General features: G+C 41.8%; 12 non-coding genes across 12 annotated transcripts; all 12 read left to right on the top strand.

The window, feature by feature from the left end:
• Window positions 1–9,682: 9,682 nt before the first annotated feature.
• Window positions 9,683–9,755, top strand: TRNAR-ACG (transfer RNA arginine (anticodon ACG)). Its single transcript has one exon. It is a non-coding gene; the product is annotated as a tRNA-Arg (tRNA).
• An 8-nt stretch (window positions 9,756–9,763) lies between these two features.
• On the top strand, window positions 9,764–9,835 carry TRNAH-GUG (transfer RNA histidin (anticodon GUG)). The gene has a single exon. It is a non-coding gene; the product is annotated as a tRNA-His (tRNA).
• Window positions 9,836–11,269: 1,434 nt separating this feature from the next.
• On the top strand, window positions 11,270–11,342 carry TRNAR-ACG (transfer RNA arginine (anticodon ACG)). The gene has a single exon. It is a non-coding gene; the product is annotated as a tRNA-Arg (tRNA).
• An 8-nt stretch (window positions 11,343–11,350) lies between these two features.
• Window positions 11,351–11,422, top strand: TRNAH-GUG (transfer RNA histidin (anticodon GUG)). Its single transcript has one exon. It is a non-coding gene; the product is annotated as a tRNA-His (tRNA).
• A 1,422-nt stretch (window positions 11,423–12,844) lies between these two features.
• Window positions 12,845–12,917, top strand: TRNAR-ACG (transfer RNA arginine (anticodon ACG)). Its single transcript has one exon. It is a non-coding gene; the product is annotated as a tRNA-Arg (tRNA).
• An 8-nt stretch (window positions 12,918–12,925) lies between these two features.
• TRNAH-GUG (transfer RNA histidin (anticodon GUG)) lies at window positions 12,926–12,997 on the top strand. Its single transcript has one exon. It is a non-coding gene; the product is annotated as a tRNA-His (tRNA).
• A 1,406-nt stretch (window positions 12,998–14,403) lies between these two features.
• Window positions 14,404–14,476, top strand: TRNAR-ACG (transfer RNA arginine (anticodon ACG)). Its single transcript has one exon. It is a non-coding gene; the product is annotated as a tRNA-Arg (tRNA).
• Window positions 14,477–14,484: 8 nt separating this feature from the next.
• On the top strand, window positions 14,485–14,556 carry TRNAH-GUG (transfer RNA histidin (anticodon GUG)). Its single transcript has one exon. It is a non-coding gene; the product is annotated as a tRNA-His (tRNA).
• A 1,514-nt stretch (window positions 14,557–16,070) lies between these two features.
• TRNAR-ACG (transfer RNA arginine (anticodon ACG)) lies at window positions 16,071–16,143 on the top strand. The gene has a single exon. It is a non-coding gene; the product is annotated as a tRNA-Arg (tRNA).
• An 8-nt stretch (window positions 16,144–16,151) lies between these two features.
• TRNAH-GUG (transfer RNA histidin (anticodon GUG)) lies at window positions 16,152–16,223 on the top strand. Its single transcript has one exon. It is a non-coding gene; the product is annotated as a tRNA-His (tRNA).
• A 1,408-nt stretch (window positions 16,224–17,631) lies between these two features.
• Window positions 17,632–17,704, top strand: TRNAR-ACG (transfer RNA arginine (anticodon ACG)). Its single transcript has one exon. It is a non-coding gene; the product is annotated as a tRNA-Arg (tRNA).
• An 8-nt stretch (window positions 17,705–17,712) lies between these two features.
• TRNAH-GUG (transfer RNA histidin (anticodon GUG)) lies at window positions 17,713–17,784 on the top strand. The gene has a single exon. It is a non-coding gene; the product is annotated as a tRNA-His (tRNA).
• Window positions 17,785–18,444: the final 660 nt, after the last annotated feature.

Here is an 18,444-nt window from a genome sequence, read left to right as displayed (position 1 = left end):
GCAAGTCTCTACCTCTATCTTCGAGGGTGGCGAACAAGCCTCGCTATTTCTTTCTCACCCTCTTTGCAGGTGGTGCTTAGCTCTCACACTCTCATCACCCACTCTAAGCGCAATCGATCAACTCTTTTCAGCGGTCCATCATCACTAATCTACAATAAAATTCATCATCTTTATTATTTTTCTTTCCTTTTGACAACCTTTGTCTGCCAAGTAGTGATTTTGCTGGTTACTCTCAAGATAGTAATATTAGGTAAAAGGAAACTTTACATATAACTTGTAAATTGTTTCTTTTGCATGATTTCTTTTTCTATCTGCCAACTAGTGAATTTGCTTTCTCGAAAAATGTGAGAAAAATTGAAACATCGCACATGAATGCAGGAAGATAGAAATTGTTCATTCTAAAACATGAATTTCAGATTGAACAAAAATATTTTGTTTCAGATTCTGAGTGGATTGGCAAGAAAAGAAAGACTTATGTGGCGATGACAGCCTATTGCAGGTTTTACTTTGCTTTAGCAAGATGGTGCATGAAAAAGAAAACATCAACATAAGGGCCAGTGGTGCAATGGATAACGCGTCTGACTACGGATCAGAAGATTGTAGGTTCGACTCCTACCTGGCTGGATAATGTTGCCGTGATCATATAGTGGTTAGTACTCTGCGTTGTGGCCGCAGCAACCCTAGTTCGAAACCGGCTCACGGTATCTTATAGATTCTGCACAAACCTTTAACCCCTTCACCCCCAAGGGTGGTTTGCACGTTCATGACCGGGCCAATTTTTACAATTCTGACCACTGTACCTTTATGAGGTCATAACTCTCGAACGCTTCCATGGATCCCGGTGATTCTGACATTGTTTTCTCGTGACATATTGTACTTCATGTTAGTGGTAAAATTTCATTCAAATAACTTGCGTTTATTTGTGAGAAAAACGGAAATTTGGCAAAAATTTTGAAAATTTCGCAATTTTCCAACTTTGAATTTTTATGCCCTTAAATCACAGAGATAAGGCACACAAAAAACTTGATAACTAACATTTCCCACATGTTTACTTTACATCAGCACAATTTTGGAACCAAATTTTTTTTTTGTTAGGAAGTTATAAGGGTTAAAAGTTGACCAGCGATTTCTCATTTTTACAACACCATTTTATTTTTAGGACCACATCACATTTGAAGCCACTTTGAGGGGTCTATATGATAGAAAATACACAAAAGTGACACCATTCTAAAAACTGCACCCCTTAAGGTGCTCAAAACCACATTCAAGAAGTTTATTAACCCTTTAGGTGCGTCACAGGAATTTTTTTGAATATTTAAAAAAAAATGAACATCTAACTTTTTTTCATAAAAAAAATACTTCAGGTTCAATTTTTTTTATTTTACCAAGGGTAACAGGAGAAATTGAACTGCAAAAGTTATTGTGCAATTTGTCCTGAGTACGCAGATACCTGATATGTGGGGGGGAACGACTGTTTCGGCGCATGGCAGAGCTCAGAATGGAAGGAGCGCCGTTTGACTTTTTCAATGCAAAATTGGCTGGAATTCAGATTGGACGCCATGTCACGTTTGGAGAGTCCCTGATGTACCTAAACAGTGGAAACCCCCTACAAGTGACCCCATTTTGGAAACTAGACCCCCCAAGGAACTTATCTAGATATGTGGTGAGAACTTTGAACCCACAAGGGCTTTACAGAAGTTTATAACGTACAGCGGTACAATTAAAAAATCATATTTTTTCCACAAAAATGATCTTTTCACCCCAATTTTTATTTTCCCAAGGGTAACAGGACCCTAAAAGTTATTGTGCAATTTGTCCTGAGTACGCTGATACCCCACATGTGGGGGTAAACCACTATTTGGGCGCATGGCAGAGCTCGGAAGGGAAGCAGCGCCATTTGACGTTTTTGGCTGGAATTGAGATCGGACACCATGTCGCGTTTGGAAAACCCCTGATGTACCAAAACAGTGGAAACCCCCCACAAATGACACCATTTTGGAAACTAGACCCCCTAAGGAACTTATCTAGATGTGTGGTGAGAACTTTGAACCCCCATGGGCTTCACAGAAGTTTATAACATAAAGCCATACTATTAAAAAATCATATTTTTTAAACAAAAATGATCTTTTCACCCTCAATTCTTATTTTTCCAAGGGTAACAGGACCCTAAAAGTTATTGTGCAATTTGTCCTGAGTACGCTGATACCCCACATGTGGGGGTAAACCACTATTTGGGCGCATGGCAGAGCTCGGAAGGGAAGCAGCGCCATTTGACGTTTTTGGCTGGAATTGAGATCGGACACCATGTCTCGTTTGGAAAACCCCTGATGTACCAAAACAGTGGAAACCCCCCACAAATGACACCATTTTGGAAACTAGACACCCTAAGGAACTTATCTAGATGTGTGGTGAGAACTTTGAACCCCCATGGGCTTCACAGAAGTTTATAACATAAAGCCATACAATTAAAAAATAATATTTTTTCCACAAAAATGATCTTTTCACCCTCAATTCTTATTTTTCCAAGGGTAACAGGACCCTAAAAGTTATTGTGCAATTTGTCCTGAGTACGCTGATACCCCACATGTGGGGGTAAACCACTATTTGGGGGCATGGCAGAGCTCGGAAGGGAAGCAGCGCCATTTGACGTTTTTGGCTGGAATTGAGATCGGACACCATGTCGCGTTTGGAAAACTCCTGATGTACCAAAACAGTGGAACCCCCCACAAATGACACCATTTTGGAAACTAGACCCCCTAAGGAACTTATCTAGATGTGTGGTGAGCACTTTGACCCCCCCAGTGCTTCACAGAAGTTTACAACGCCCGGGCGTGAAAATAAAAAATTCGTATTTTTTCCACAAACATGATCTTTTAGTCACCATTTTTTTATTTTCCCAAGGGTACCAGGAGAAATTGGACCCCAAAAGTTGTTGTCCAATTTGTCCTGAGTATGCTGATACCCCATATGTGGGAGAAAACTACTGTATGGGCACACGTCGGGGCTCGGAAGGGAAGTAGTGACGTTTTGGAATGCAGACTTTGATGGAATGGTCTGCGGGTGTGATATTGCCTTTGGAGAGCCCCTAATGTACCTAAACAGTGGAAACCCCCCACAAATGACACCATTTTGTAAACTAGACCCCCCAAGGAACTTATCTAGATGTGTGGTGAGCACTTTGACCCCCCCAGTGCTTCACAGAAGTTTACAACGCCCGGGCGTGAAAATAAAAAATTCGTATTTTTTCCACAAACATGATCTTTTAGTCACCATTTTTTTATTTTCCCAAGGGTACCAGGAGAAATTGGACCCCAAAAGTTGTTTTCCAATTTGTCCTGAGTACGCTGCTACCCCATATGTGGGAGAAAACTACTGTATGGGCACACGTCAGGGCTCGGAAGGGAAGTAGTGACGTTTTGGAATGCAGACTTTGATGGAATGGTCTGCGGGTGTCATGTTGCCTTTGGAGAGCCCCTAATGTACCTAAACAGTGGAAACCCCCCACAAATGACACCATTTTGTAAACTAGACCCCCCAAGGAACTTATCTAGATGTGTGGTGAGCACTTTGACCCCCCCAGTGCTTCACAGAAGTTTACAACGCCCGGGCGTGAAAATAAAAAATTCGTATTTTTTCCACAAACATGATCTTTTAGTCACCATTTTTTTTATTTTCCCAAGGGTACCAGGAGAAATTGGACCCCAAAAGTTGTTTTCCAATTTGTCCTGAGTACGCTGCTACCCCATATGTGGGAGAAAACTACTGTATGGGCACACGTCAGGGCTCGGAAGGGAAGTAGTGACGTTTTGGAATGCAGACTTTGATGGAATGGTCTGCGGGTGTCATGTTGCCTTTGGAGAGCCCCTAATGTACCTAAACAGTGGAAACCCCCCACAAATGACACCATTTTGTAAACTAGACCCCCCAAGGAACTTATCTAGATGTGTGGTGAGCACTTTGACCCCCCCAGTGCTTCACAGAAGTTTACAACGCCCGGGCGTGAAAATAAAAAATTCGTATTTTTTCCACAAACATGATCTTTTAGTCACCATTTTTTTTATTTTCCCAAGGGTACCAGGAGAAATTGGACCCCAAAAGTTGTTTTCCAATTTGTCCTGAGTACGCTGCTACCCCATATGTGGGAGAAAACTACTGTATGGGCACACGTCAGGGCTCGGAAGGGAAGTAGTGACGTTTTGGAATGCAGACTTTGATGGAATGGTCTGCGGGTGTCATGTTGCCTTTGGAGAGCCCCTAATGTACCTAAACAGTGGAAACCCCCCACAAATGACACCATTTTGTAAACTAGACCCCCCAAGGAACTTATCTAGATGTGTGGTGAGCACTTTGACCCCCCCAGTGCTTCACAGAAGTTTACAACGCCCGGGCGTGAAAATAAAAAATTCGTATTTTTTCCACAAACATGATCTTTTAGTCACCATTTTTTTTATTTTCCCAAGGGTACCAGGAGAAATTGGACCCCAAAAGTTGTTGTCCAATTTGTCCTGAGTACGCTGACACCCCATATGTGGGAGAAAACTACTGTATGGACACACGTCGGGGCTCGGAAGGGAAGCAGTGACGTTTTGGAACGCAGACTTTGATGGAATGGTCTGCGGTTGTCATGTGCGTTTGGAGAGCCCCTGATGTACCTAAACTATTGAAACTCCCCACAAGTGACCCCATTTTGGACAGTAGACCCCCCACGGAACTTATCTAGATGTGTGGTGAGCACTTTGAACCCCCAAGTGCTTCACAGAAGTTTATAACACTCGGACGTGAAAATAAAAAAATCATTTTTTTTCCACAAAAATGATATTTTTGCCCCCAATTTTTTATTTTCCTAAGGGTAACAGGAGAAATTGGACCCCAAAAATTGTTTTGCAATTTGTCCTGAGTAGGCTGATACCCTACATGAGGGGGTAAAACACTGTTTGGGCGCATAGCAGAGCTTGGAAGGGAAGGAGCACCATTTGACTTTTTCAACTCAGAATTGGCTGGAATTGAGATCAGACGCCATGTTGCATTTGGAGAGCCCCTGATGTGCCCAAACAGTGGAAACCCCCAATTCTAACTCCAACCCGAACCCCAACACGCCCCTAACCCTAGCCCTAACCCTAGCCCTAACCCTAGCCCTAGCCCTAACCCTAACCCTAGCCCTAGCCCTAACCCTAACCCTAGCCCTAACCCTAACCCTACCCCAACACACCCCTAGCCCTAACCCTAGCCCTAACCCTAATGGAAAAATGGAAATAAATACATTTTTTTTATTTTATTATTTTTCCCTAACTAAAGGGGTGATAACGGGGGGTTTGATTTACTATTTATGGCGGTTTTTATGTTTGGCGGCTGTCGCACGCTAAAAGACGCTTTTTATTGTAAAAATAGTTTTTGCATCACCACATATTGAGAGCTATAATTTTTCCGTATTTTGACCCACCGAGTCATGTGAGGTCTTATTTTTTGCGGGACGAGTTGACGTTTTTATTGGTACCATTTTCGGGCACGTGAAATTTTTTGATCGCTTTTTATTCCGATTTTTGGGACGCAGAATGAACAAAAACCAGCGTTTCATGAATTTCTTTTGGGGGGGGTGCGTTTACACCGTTCCGCGTGCGGTAAAATTGATAAAGCGCTTTTATTCTTCGGGTCAGTACGGTTACAGCGATACCTCATTTAGGTCTTTTTTTATGTTTTTGTCGGTTTTATGCAATGAAAACTATTTTATATAAAAAATAATTATTTTTGCATCGCTTTATTCTGCGAGTTATAACTTTTTTATTTTTTTGCTGATGATGCTGTGTGGCGGCTTGTTTTTTGCGGGACAAGATGACGTTTTCAGCGGTACCATGGATATTTATATGCGTCTTTTTGATCTCGCGTTATTGCACTTTTTGTTTGGCGGTATGATAATAAATCATTATTTTTTGCTTCGTTTTTTATTTTTATTTTTTAAGGGGTTCGCTAAAGGGGTTAACTAATGGGACAGTTTTATAGGGCAGGTCGTTACGGACGCGGCGATACCTAATATGTGTACATTTATTGTTTTTTTTTATTATTATTTTAAAAAAATGAATTTATTGGGGAATATTTTTTTTTTTTTTACTAATTTATTTGGCGATTTTTTTTAATTTATTTTTACACTTTTTTTTTAATTTTTTTTTACTTTATTACATAGTCCCAGGTGGGACATCACTGTCCTGTGACAGATCGCTGATCTGTCACATCACAGATCACTGTGACAGATCAGCAATCTGTCACAGGCAGTGCACAAGGCTTCCTCATGCCTGCGCTTTGCAGGCACTGAGGAAGCCAGCTTCCCCAGGCCCCCGAAGGCCCCCGTCGCCATCTTGGATTCGGGGGCCTGGGGGATAGGAGTCCCCCGCAGCAGCGCTGCACATTGCGCTGCCGTGGGGGGCTCAGGGAAGCACGGAGGGAGCCCCCTCCCTGCCGATGCTTCCCTTTAACTCCCGGTACACCGCGATCGCGTTTGATCGCGGTGTGCAAGGGGTTAATGTGTCGGGGGCGGTCCGTGACCGCCCCTGACACATTGTGCCGGGTGTCAGCTGTGATAATCAGCTGACACCCGGCCGCGATCAGCGGCGCTCACCACGTGGGCGCCGCTGATCGCGGTAGACGTACTATCCCGTCCCCGGTCATACGGGCCCGGGTACCGTGGACGGGATAGTACGTCTCATGTCAGGAAGGGGTTAAATAAGCTGATTTTTGAAATTTTGCAATCAGTAAATAGGCAGCAAACTTCATCTTCTTCATCAATTCTTCTCTATGCATGCGATGGTTAATATTCAGTGATTCTACCTCCTCACAAAACTTAAGACAAACAGGAACTTCACAAATGACCATAACATTTATACAGAAATGTTTAGCCTCTCTTACAAGATATTCTTTTAAAGCAAAAACAATAGTAATTAGCAAGTGTGGCACTTCATCATCAAGTGTCATTTAACTCAATGCAAAAAACAGTGCCCACAGTTCTGTATTTTCCACGCAGATTTGCTGCAGTTTTAAATACACAGCATGTCACTTCTTTGTGCAGATTCTGCAGCGGTTTGGCACCTGCTCCATGACAGGTGTCAAACCGCAGGGGAGAACCACAGGCTAATCAACAGATAAACCACATGTCTGTTGACAATGTTGACAAGTGGATTTAGACAAATCCATGCGGAAAATTCCACAGCAGAATTGGCAACATGAGCACACACCCTAAGCGTCTTTCTCTCCCTCTCTTGCCAACAGTAATTAGCAAGTTTGACACTTCATCATGCATTCGTGTACTCAGCAATGCTAGTTAGTCGACTGAGTAACAGGTGTCTCTCAGGCATCTTTCTCTCCCCCTCTCTCTCACCCTCTTCAAGGGTGGTGCACAAGTCTCTAACTCTATCTTTGAGGGTGGTGAACAAGTCTCACAATTTCCTTCTCACCCTCTGTGCAGGTGGTGCTCAACTCTCTCTCTCTCTCTCTCTCTCTATCTCTCTCTCTCTCTCTATCTCTCTCTCTCTTCATCGTCTTACTCTGGCACTCTCTCTCACCCTCTTCGAGGGTGGTGTGCAAGTCTCTACCTCTATCTTCGAGGGTGGCGAACAAGCCTCGCTATTTCTTTCTCACCCTCTTTGCAGGTGGTGCTTAGCTCTCACACTCTCATCACCCACTCTAAGCGCAATCGATCAACTCTTTTCAGCGGTCGATCATCACTAATCTACAATAAAATTCATCACCTTTATTATTTTTCTTTCCTTTTGACAACTTTTGTCTGCCAAGTAGTGATTTTGCTGGTTACTCTCAAGATAGTAATATTAGGTAAAAGGAAACTTTACATATAACTTGTAAATTGTTTCTTTTGCATGATTTCTTTTTCTATCTGCCAACTAGTGAATTTGCTTTCTCGAAAAATGTGAGAAAAATTGAAACATCGCACATGAATGCAGGAAGATAGAAATTGTTCATTCTAAAACATGAATTTCAGATTGAACAAAAATATTTTGTTTCAGATTCTGAGTGGATTGGCAAGAAAAGAAAGACTTATGTGGCGATGACAGCCTATTGCAGGTTTTACTTTGCTTTAGCATGATGGTGCATGAAAAAGAAAACATCAACGTAAGGGCCAGTGGTGCAATGGATAACGCGTCTGACTACGCATCAGAAGATTGTAGGTTCGACTCCTACCTGGCTGGAGAATGTTGCCGTGATCGTATAGTGGTTAGTACTCTGCGTTGTGGCCGCAGCAACCCTAGTTCAAAACCGGGTCACGGTATCTTATAGATTCTGCACAAACCTTTAAATAAGCTGATTTTTGAAATTTTGCAATCAGTAAATAGGCAGCAAACTTCATCTTCTTCATCAATTCTTCTCTATGCATGCGATGGTTAATATTCAGTGATTCTACCTCCTCACAAAACTTAAGACAAACAGGAAATGACCATAACATTTATACAGAAATGTTTAGCCTCTCTTACAAGATATTCTTTTAAAGCAAAAACAATAGTAATTAGCAAGTGTGGCACTTCATCATCAAGTGTCATTTAACTCAATGCAAAAAACAGTGCCCACAGTTCTGTATTTTCCACGCAGATTTGCTGCAGTTTTAAATACACAGCATGTCACTTCTTTGTGCAGATTCTGCAGCGGTTTGGCACCTGCTCCATGACAGGTGTCAAACCGCAGGGGAGAACCACAGGCTAATCCACAGATAAACCACATGTCTGTTGACAATGTTGACAAGTGGATTTAGACAAATCCATGCGGAAAATTCCACAGCAGAATTGGCAACATGAGCACACACCCTAAGCGTCTTTCTCTCCCTCTCTTGCCAACAGTAATTAGCAAGTTTGACACTTCATCATGCATTCGTGTACTCAGCAATGCTAGTTAGTCGACTGAGTAACAGGTGTCTCTCAGGCATCTTTCTCTCCCCCTCTCTCTCACCCTCTTCAAGGGTGGTGCACAAGTCTCTAACTCTATCTTTGAGGGTGGTGAACAAGTCTCACAATTTCCTTCTCACCCTCTGTGCAGGTGGTGCTCAACTCTCTCTCTCTCTCTCTCTATCTCTCTATCTCTCTATCTCTTCATCGTCTTACTCTGGCACTCTCTCTCACCCTCTTCGAGGGTGGTGTGCAAGTCTCTACCTCTATCTTCGAGGGTGGCGAACAAGCCTCGCTATTTCTTTCTCACCCTCTTTGCAGGTGGTGCTTAGCTCTCACACTCTCATCACCCACTCTAAGCGCAATCGATCAACTCTTTTCAGCGGTCGATCATCACTAATCTACAATAAAATTCATCATCTTTATTATTTTTCTTTCCTTTTGACAACTTTTGTCTGCCAAGTAGTGATTTTGCTGGTTACTCTCAAGATAGTAATATTAGGTAAAAGGAAACTTTACATATAACTTGTAAATTGTTTCTTTTGCATGATTTCTTTTTCTATCTGCCAACTAGTGAATTTGCTTTCTCGAAAAATGTGAGAAAAATTGAAACATCGCACATGAATGCAGGAAGATAGAAATTGTTCATTCTAAAACATGAATTTCAGATTGAACAAAAATATTTTGTTTCAGATTCTGAGTGGATTGGCAAGAAAAGAAAGACTTATGTGGCGATGACAGCCTATTGCAGGTTTTACTTTGCTTTAGCATGATGGTGCATGAAAAAGAAAACATCAACGTAAGGGCCAGTGGCGCAATGGATAACGCGTCTGACTACGGATCAGAAGATTGTAGGTTCGACTCCTACCTTGCTCGAGAATGTTGCCGTGATCGTATAGTGGTTAGTACTCTGCGTTGTGGCCGCAGCAACCCCGGTTCGAATCCGGGTCACGGCATCTTATAGATTCTGCACAAAGCTTTAAATAAGCTGATTTTTGAAATTTTGCAATCAGTAAATAGGCAGCAAACTTCATCTTCTTCATCAATTCTTCTCTATGCATGCGATGGTTAATATTCAGTGATTCTACCTCCTCACAAAACTTAAGACAAACAGGAACTTCACAAATGACCATAACATTTATACAGAAATGTTTAGCCTCTCTTACAAGATATTCTTTTAAAGCAAAAACAATAGTAATTAGCAAGTGTGGCACTTCATCATCAAGTGTCATTTAACTCAATGCAAAAAACAGTGCCCACAGTTCTGTATTTTCCACGCAGATTTGCTGCAGTTTTAAATACACAGCATGTCACTTCTTTGTGCAGATTCTGCAGCGGTTTGGCACCTGCTCCATGACAGGTGTCAAACCGCAGGGGAGAACCACAGGCTAATCCACAGATAAACCACATGTCTGTTGACAATGTTGACAAGTGGATTTAGACAAATCCATGCGGAAAATTCCACAGCAGAATTGGCAACATGAGCACACACCCTAAGCGTCTTTCTCTCCCTCTCTTGCCAACAGTAATTAGCAAGTTTGACACTTCATCATGCATTCGTGTACTCAGCAATGCTAGTTAGTCGACTGAGTAACAGGTGTCTCTCAGGCATCTTTCTCTCCCCCTCTCTCTCACCCTCTTCAAGGGTGGTGCACAAGTCTCTAACTCTATCTTTGAGGGTGGTGAACAAGTCTCACAATTTCCTTCTCACCCTCTGTGCAGGTGGTGCTCAACTCTCTCTCTCTCTCTCTATCTCTCTATCTCTCTCTCTCTCTCTATCTCTCTCTCTCTTCATCATCTTACTCTGGCACTCTCTCTCACCCTCTTCGAGGGTGGTGTGCAAGTCTCTACCTCTATCTTCGAGGGTGGCGAACAAGCCTCGCTATTTCTTTCTCACCCTCTTTGCAGGTGGTGCTTAGCTCTCACACTCTCATCACCCACTCTAAGCGCAATCGATCAACTCTTTTCAGCGGTCGATCATCACTAATCTACAATAAAATTCATCATCTTTATTATTTTTCTTTCCTTTTGACAACTTTTGTCTGCCAAGTAGTGATTTTGCTGGTTACTCTCAAGATAGTAATATTAAGTAAAAGGAAACTTTACATATAACTTGTAAATTGTTTCTTTTGCATGATTTCTTTTTCTATCTGCCAACTAGTGAATTTGCTTTCTCGAAAAATGTGAGAAAAATTGAAACATCGCACATGAATGCAGGAAGATAGAAATTGTTCATTCTAAAACATGAATTTCAGATTGAACAAAAATATTTTGTTTCAGATTCTGAGTGGATTGGCAAGAAAAGAAAGACTTATGTGGCGATGACAGCCTATTGCAGGTTTTACTTTGCTTTAGCATGATGGTGCATGAAAAAGAAAACATCAACGTAAGGGCCAGTGGCGCAATGGATAACGCGTCTGACTACGGATCAGAAGATTGTAGGTTCGACTCCTACCTGGCTCGAGAATGTTGCCGTGATCGTATAGTGGTTAGTACTCTGCGTTGTGGCCGCAGCAACCCCGGTTCGAATCCGGGTCACGGCATCTTATAGATTCTGCACAAAGCTTTAAATAAGCTGATTTTTGAAATTTTGCAATCAGTAAATAGGCAGCAAACTTCATCTTCTTCATCAATTCTTCTCTATGCATGCGATGGTTAATATTCAGTGATTCTACCTCCTCACAAAACTTAAGACAAACAGGAACTTCACAAATGACCATAACATTTATACAGAAATGTTTAGCCTCTCTTACAAGATATTCTTTTAAAGCAAAAACAATAGTAATTAGCAAGTGTGGCACTTCATCATCAAGTGTCATTTAACTCAATGCAAAAAGCAGTGGCCACAGTTCCGTATTTTCCACGCAGATTTGCTGCAGTTTTAAATACACAGCATGTCACTTCTTTGTGCAGATTCTGCAGCGGTTTGGCACCTGCTCCATGACAGGTGTCAAACCGCAGGGGAGAACCACAGGCTAATCCACAGATAAACCACATGTCTGTTGACAATGTTGACAAGTGGATTTAGACAAATCCATGCGGAAAATTCCACAGCAGAATTGGCAACATGAGCACACACCCTAAGCGTCTTTCTCTGCCTCTCTTGCCAACAGTAATTAGCAAGTTTGACACTTCATCATGCATTCGTGTACTCAGCAATGCTAGTTAGTCGACTGAGTAACAGGTGTCTCTCAGGCATCTTTCTCTCCCCCTCTCTCTCACCCTCTTCAAGGGTGGTGCACAAGTCTCTAACTCTATCTTTGAGGGTGGTGAACAAGTCTCACAATTTCCTTCTCACCCTCTGTGCAGGTGGTGCTCAACTCTCTCTCTCTCTCTCTCTCTCTCTCTCTCTATCTCTCTCTCTCTTCATCATCTTACTCTGGCACTCTCTCTCACCCTCTTCGAGGGTGGTGTGCAAGTCTCTACCTCTATCTTCGAGGGTGGCGAACAAGCCTCGCTATTTCTTTCTCACCCTCTTTGCAGGTGGTGCTTAGCTCTCACACTCTCATCACCCACTCTAAGCGCAATCGATCAACTCTTTTCAGCGGTCGATCATCACTAATCTACAATAAAATTCATCATCTTTATTATTTTTCTTTCCTTTTGACAACTTTTGTCTGCCAAGTAGTGATTGTGCTGGTTACTCTCAAGATAGTAATATTAAGTAAAAGGAAACTTTACATATAACTTGTAAATTGTTTCTTTTGCATGATTTCTTTTTCTATCTGCCAACTAGTGAATTTGCTTTCTCGAAAAATGTGAGAAAAATTGAAACATCGCACATGAATGCAGGAAGATAGAAATTGTTCATTCTAAAACATGAATTTCAGATTGAACAAAAATATTTTGTTTCAGATTCTGAGTGGATTGGCAAGAAAAGAAAGACTTATGTGGCGATGACAGCCTATTGCAGGTTTTACTTTGCTTTAGCATGATGGTGCATGAAAAAGAAAACATCAACGTAAGGGCCAGTGGCGCAATGGATAACGCGTCTGACTACGGATCAGAAGATTGTAGGTTCGACTCCTACCTGGCTCGAGAATGTTGCCGTGATCGTATAGTGGTTAGTACTCTGCGTTGTGGCCGCAGCAACCCCGGTTCGAATCCGGGTCACGGCATCTTATAGATTCTGCACAAAGCTTTAAATAAGCTGATTTTTGAAATTTTGCAATCAGTAAATAGGCAGCAAACTTCATCTTCTTCATCAATTCTTCTCTATGCATGCGATGGTTAATATTCAGTGATTCTACCTCCTCACAAAACTTAAGACAAACAGGAACTTCACAAATGACCATAACATTTATACAGAAATGTTTAGCCTCTCTTACAAGATATTCTTTTAAAGCAAAAACAATAGTAATTAGCAAGTGTGGCACTTCATCATCAAGTGTCATTTAACTCAATGCAAAAAACAGTGCCCACAGTTCTGTATTTTCCACGCAGATTTGCTGCAGTTTTAAATACACAGCATGTCACTTCTTTGTGCAGATTCTGCAGCGGTTTGGCACCTGCTCCATGACAGGTGTCAAACCGCAGGGGAGAACCACAGGCTAATCCACAGATAAACCACATGTCTGTTGACAATGTTGACAAGTGGATTTAGACAAATCCATGCGGAAAATTCCACAGCAGAATTGGCAACATGAGCACACACCCTAAGCGTCTTTCTCTGCCTCTCTTGCCAACAGTAATTAGCAAGTTTGACATTTCATCATGCATTCGTGTACTCAGCAATGCTAGTTAGTCGACTGAGTAACAGGTGTCTCTCAGGCATCTTTCTCTCCCCCTCTCTCTCACCCTCTTCAAGGGTGGTGCACAAGTCTCTAACTCTATCTTTGAGGGTGGTGAACAAGTCTCACAATTTCCTTCTCACCCTCTGTGCAGGTGGTGCTCAACTCTCTCTCTCTCTCTATCTCTCTCTCTCTTCATCATCTTACTCTGGCACTCTCTCTCACCCTCTTCGAGGGTGGTGTGCAAGTCTCTACCTCTATCTTCGAGGGTGGCGAACAAGCCTCGCTATTTCTTTCTCACCCTCTTTGCAGGTGGTGCTTAGCTCTCACACTCTCATCACCCACTCTAAGCGCAATCGATCAACTCTTTTCAGCGGTCGATCATCACTAATCTACAATAAAATTCATCATCTTTATTATTTTTCTTTCCTTTTGACAACTTTTGTCTGCCAAGTAGTGATTTTGCTGGTTACTCTCAAGATAGTAATATTAAGTAAAAGGAAACTTTACATATAACTTGTAAATTGTTTCTTTTGCATGATTTCTTTTTCTATCTGCCAACTAGTGAATTTGCTTTCTCGAAAAATGTGAGAAAAATTGAAACATCGCACATGAATGCAGGAAGATAGAAATTGTTCATTCTAAAACATGAATTTCAGATTGAACAAAAATATTTTGTTTCAGATTCTGAGTGGATTGGCAAGAAAAGAAAGACTTATGTGGCGATGACAGCCTATTGCAGGTTTTACTTTGCTTTAGCATGATGGTGCATGAAAAAGAAAACATCAACGTAAGGGCCAGTGGCGCAATGGATAACGCGTCTGACTACGGATCAGAAGATTGTAGGTTCGACTCCTACCTGGCTCGAGAATGTTGCCGTGATCGTATAGTGGTTAGTACTCTGCGTTGTGGCCGCAGCAACCCCGGTTCGAATCCGGGTCACGGCATCTTATAGATTCTGCACAAAGCTTTAAATAAGCTGATTTTTGAAATTTTGCAATCAGTAAATAGGCAGCAAACTTCATCTTCTTCATCAATTCTTCTCTATGCATGCGATGGTTAATATTCAGTGATTCTACCTCCTCACAAAACTTAAGACAAACAGGAACTTCACAAATGACCATAACATTTATACAGAAATGTTTAGCCTCTCTTACAAGATATTCTTTTAAAGCAAAAACAATAGTAATTAGCAAGTGTGGCACTTCATCATCAAGTGTCATTTAACTCAATGCAAAAAACAGTGCCCACAGTTCTGTATTTTCCACGCAGATTTGCTGCAGTTTTAAATACACAGCATGTCACTTCTTTGTGCAGATTCTGCAGCGGTTTGGCACCTGCTCCATGACAGGTGTCAAACCGCAGGGGAGAACCACAGGCTAATCCACAGATAAACCACATGTCTGTTGACAATGTTGACAAGTGGATTTAGACAAATCCATGCGGAAAATTCCACAGCAGAATTGGCAACATGAGCACACACCCTAAGCGTCTTTCTCTGCCTCTCTTGCCAACAGTAATTAGCAAGTTTGACATTTCATCATGCATTCGTGTACTCAGCAATGCTAGTTAGTCGACTGAGTAACAGGTGTCTCTCAGGCATCTTTCTCTCCCCCTCTCTCTCACCCTCTTCAAGGGTGGTGCACAAGTCTCTAACTCTATCTTTGAGGGTGGTGAACAAGTCTCACAATTTCCTTCTCACCCTCTGTGCAGGTGGTGCTCAACTCTCTCTCTCTCTCTCTCTCTCTCTCTCTCTCTCTCTCTCTCTCTCTCTCTCTCTCTCTCTCTCTCTCTCTCTCTCTCTCTCTCTCTCTCTCTCTCTCTCTCTCTCTCTCTCTCTCTCTCTCCTAACAGGTTGTGCTTCATCGTCTTACTCTGGCACTCTCTCTCACCCTCTTCGAGGGTGGTGTGCAAGTCTCTACCTCTATCTTCGAGGGTGGCGAACTAGCCTCGCTATTTCTTTCTCACCCTCTTTGCAGGTGGTGCTTAGCTCTCACACTCTCATCACCCACTCTAAGCGCAATCGATCAACTCTTTTCAGCGGTCGATCATCACTAATCTACAATAAAATTCATCATCTTTATTATTTTTCTTTCCTTTTGACAACTTTTGTCTGCCAAGTAGTGATTTTGCTGGTTACTCTCAAGATAGTAATATTAAGTAAAAGGAAACTTTACATATAACTTGTAAATTGTTTCTTTTGCATGATTTCTTTTTCTATCTGCCAACTAGTGAATTTGCTTTCTCGAAAAATGTGAGAAAAATTGAAACATCGCACATGAATGCAGGAAGATAGAAATTGTTCATTCTAAAACATGAATTTCAGATTGAACAAAAATATTTTGTTTCAGATTCTGAGTGGATTGGCAAGAAAAGAAAGACTTATGTGGCGATGACAGCCTATTGCAGGTTTTACTTTGCTTTAGCATGATGGTGCATGAAAACGAAAACATCAACGTAAGGGCCAGTGGCGCAATGGATAACGCGTCTGACTACGGATCAGAAGATTGTAGGTTCGACTCCTACCTGGCTCGAGAATGTTGCTGTGATCGTATAGTGGTTAGTACTCTGCGTTGTGGCCGCAGCAACCCCGGTTCGAATCCGGGTCACGGCATCTTATAGATTCTGCACAAAGCTTTAAATAAGCTGATTTTTGAAATTTTGCAATCAGTAAATAGGCAGCAAACTTCATCTTCTTCATCAATTCTTCTCTATGCATGCGATGGTTAATATTCAGTGATTCTACCTCCTCACAAAACTTAAGACAAACAGGAACTTCACAAATGACCATAACATTTATACAGAAATGTTTAGCCTCTCTTACAAGATATTCTTTTAAAGCAAAAACAATAGTAATTAGCAAGTGTGGCACTTCATCATCAAGTGTCATTTAACTCAATGCAAAAAACAGTGCCCACAGTTCTGTATTTTCCACGCAGATTTGCTGCAGTTTTAAATACACAGCATGTCACTTCTTTGTGCAGATTCTGCAGCGGTTTGGCACCTGCTCCATGACAGGTGTCAAACCGCAGGGGAGAACCACAGGCTAATCCACAGATAAACCACATGTCTGTTGACAATGTTGACAAGTGGATTTAGACAAATCCATGCGGAAAATTCCACAGCAGAATTGGCAACATGAGCACACACCCTAAGCGTCTTTCTCTGCCTCTCTTGCCAACAGTAATTAGCAAGTTTGACATTTCATCATGCATTCGTGTACTCAGCAATGCTAGTTAGTCGACTGAGTAACAGGTGTCTCTCAGGCATCTTTCTCTCCCCCTCTCTCTCACCCTCTTCAAGGGTGGTGCACAAGTCTCTAACTCTATCTTTGAGGGTGGTAAACAAGTCTCACAATTTCCTTCTCACCCTCTGTGCAGGTGGTGCTCAACTCTCTCTCTCTCTCTCTCTCTCTCTCGTGCTTCATCGTCTTACTCTGGCACTCTCTCTCACCCTCTTCGAGGGTGGTGTGCAAGTCTCTACCTCTATCTTCGAGGGTGGCGAACAAGCCTCGCTATTTCTTTCTCACCCTCTTTGCAGGTGGTGCTTAGCTCTCACACTCTCATCACCCACTCTAAGCGCAATCGATCAACTCTTTTCAGCGGTCGATCATCACTAATCTACAATAAAATTCATCACCTTTATTATTTTTCTTTCCTTTTGACAACTTTTGTCTGCCAAGTAGTGATTTTGCTGGTTACTCTCAAGATAGTAATATTAGGTAAAAGGAAACTTTACATATAACTTGTAAATTGTTTCTTTTGCATGATTTCTTTTTCTATCTGCCAACTAGTGAATTTGCTTTCTCGAAAAATGTGAGAAAAATTGAAACATCGCACATGAATGCAGGAAGATAGAAATTGTTCATTCTAAAACATGAATTTCAGATTGAACAAAAATATTTTGTTTCAGATTCTGAGTGGATTGGCAAGAAAAGAAAGACTTATTTGGTGATGACAGCCTATTGCAGGTTTTACTTTGCTTTAGCATGATGGTGCATGAAAAAGAAAACATCAACGTAAGGGCCAGTGGCGCAATGGATAACGCGTCTGACTACGGATCAGAAGATTGTAGGTTCGACTCCTACCTGGCTCGAGAATGTTGCCGTGATCGTATAGTGGTTAGTACTCTGCGTTGTGGCCGCAGCAACCCCGGTTTGAATCCGGGTCACGGCATCTTATAGATTCTGCACAAAGCTTTAAATAAGCTGATTTTTGAAATTTTGCAATCAGTAAATAGGCAGCAAACTTCATCTTCTTCATCAATTCTTCTCTATGCATGCGATGGTTAATATTCAGTGATTCTACCTCCTCACAAAACTTAAGACAAACAGGAACTTCACAAATGACCATAACATTTATACAGAAATGTTTAGCCTCTCTTACAAGATATTCTTTTAAAGCAAAAACAATAGTAATTAGCAAGTGTGGCACTTCATCATCAAGTGTCATTTAACTCAATGCAAAAAGCAGTGGCCACAGTTCTGTATTTTCCACGCAGATTTGCTGCAGTTTTAAATACACAGCATGTCACTTCTTTGTGCAGATTCTGCAGCGGTTTGGCACCTGCTCCATGACAGGTGTCAAACCGCAGGGGAGAACCACAGGTTAATCCACAGATAAACCACATGTCTGTTGACAATGTTGACAAGTGGATTTAGACAAATCCATGCGGAAAATTCCACAGCAGAATTGGCAACATGAGCACACACCCTAAGCGTCTTTCTCTCCCTCTCTTGCCAACAGTAATTAGCAAGTTTGACACTTCATCATGCATTCGTGTACTCAGCAATGCTAGTTAGTCGACTGAGTAACAGGTGTCTCTCAGGCATCTTT

This window comes from Dendrobates tinctorius, unplaced genomic scaffold (genome assembly GCF_039654945.1).
Source record: "Dendrobates tinctorius isolate UK_male_01 unplaced genomic scaffold, ASM3965494v1 ptg000616l, whole genome shotgun sequence".
Classification (NCBI taxonomy): Eukaryota; Metazoa; Chordata; class Amphibia; order Anura; family Dendrobatidae; genus Dendrobates; species Dendrobates tinctorius.
The sequence above is the reverse complement of the archived record's forward strand: the minus strand, read 5'-3'. Positions and strand labels throughout refer to the sequence as shown.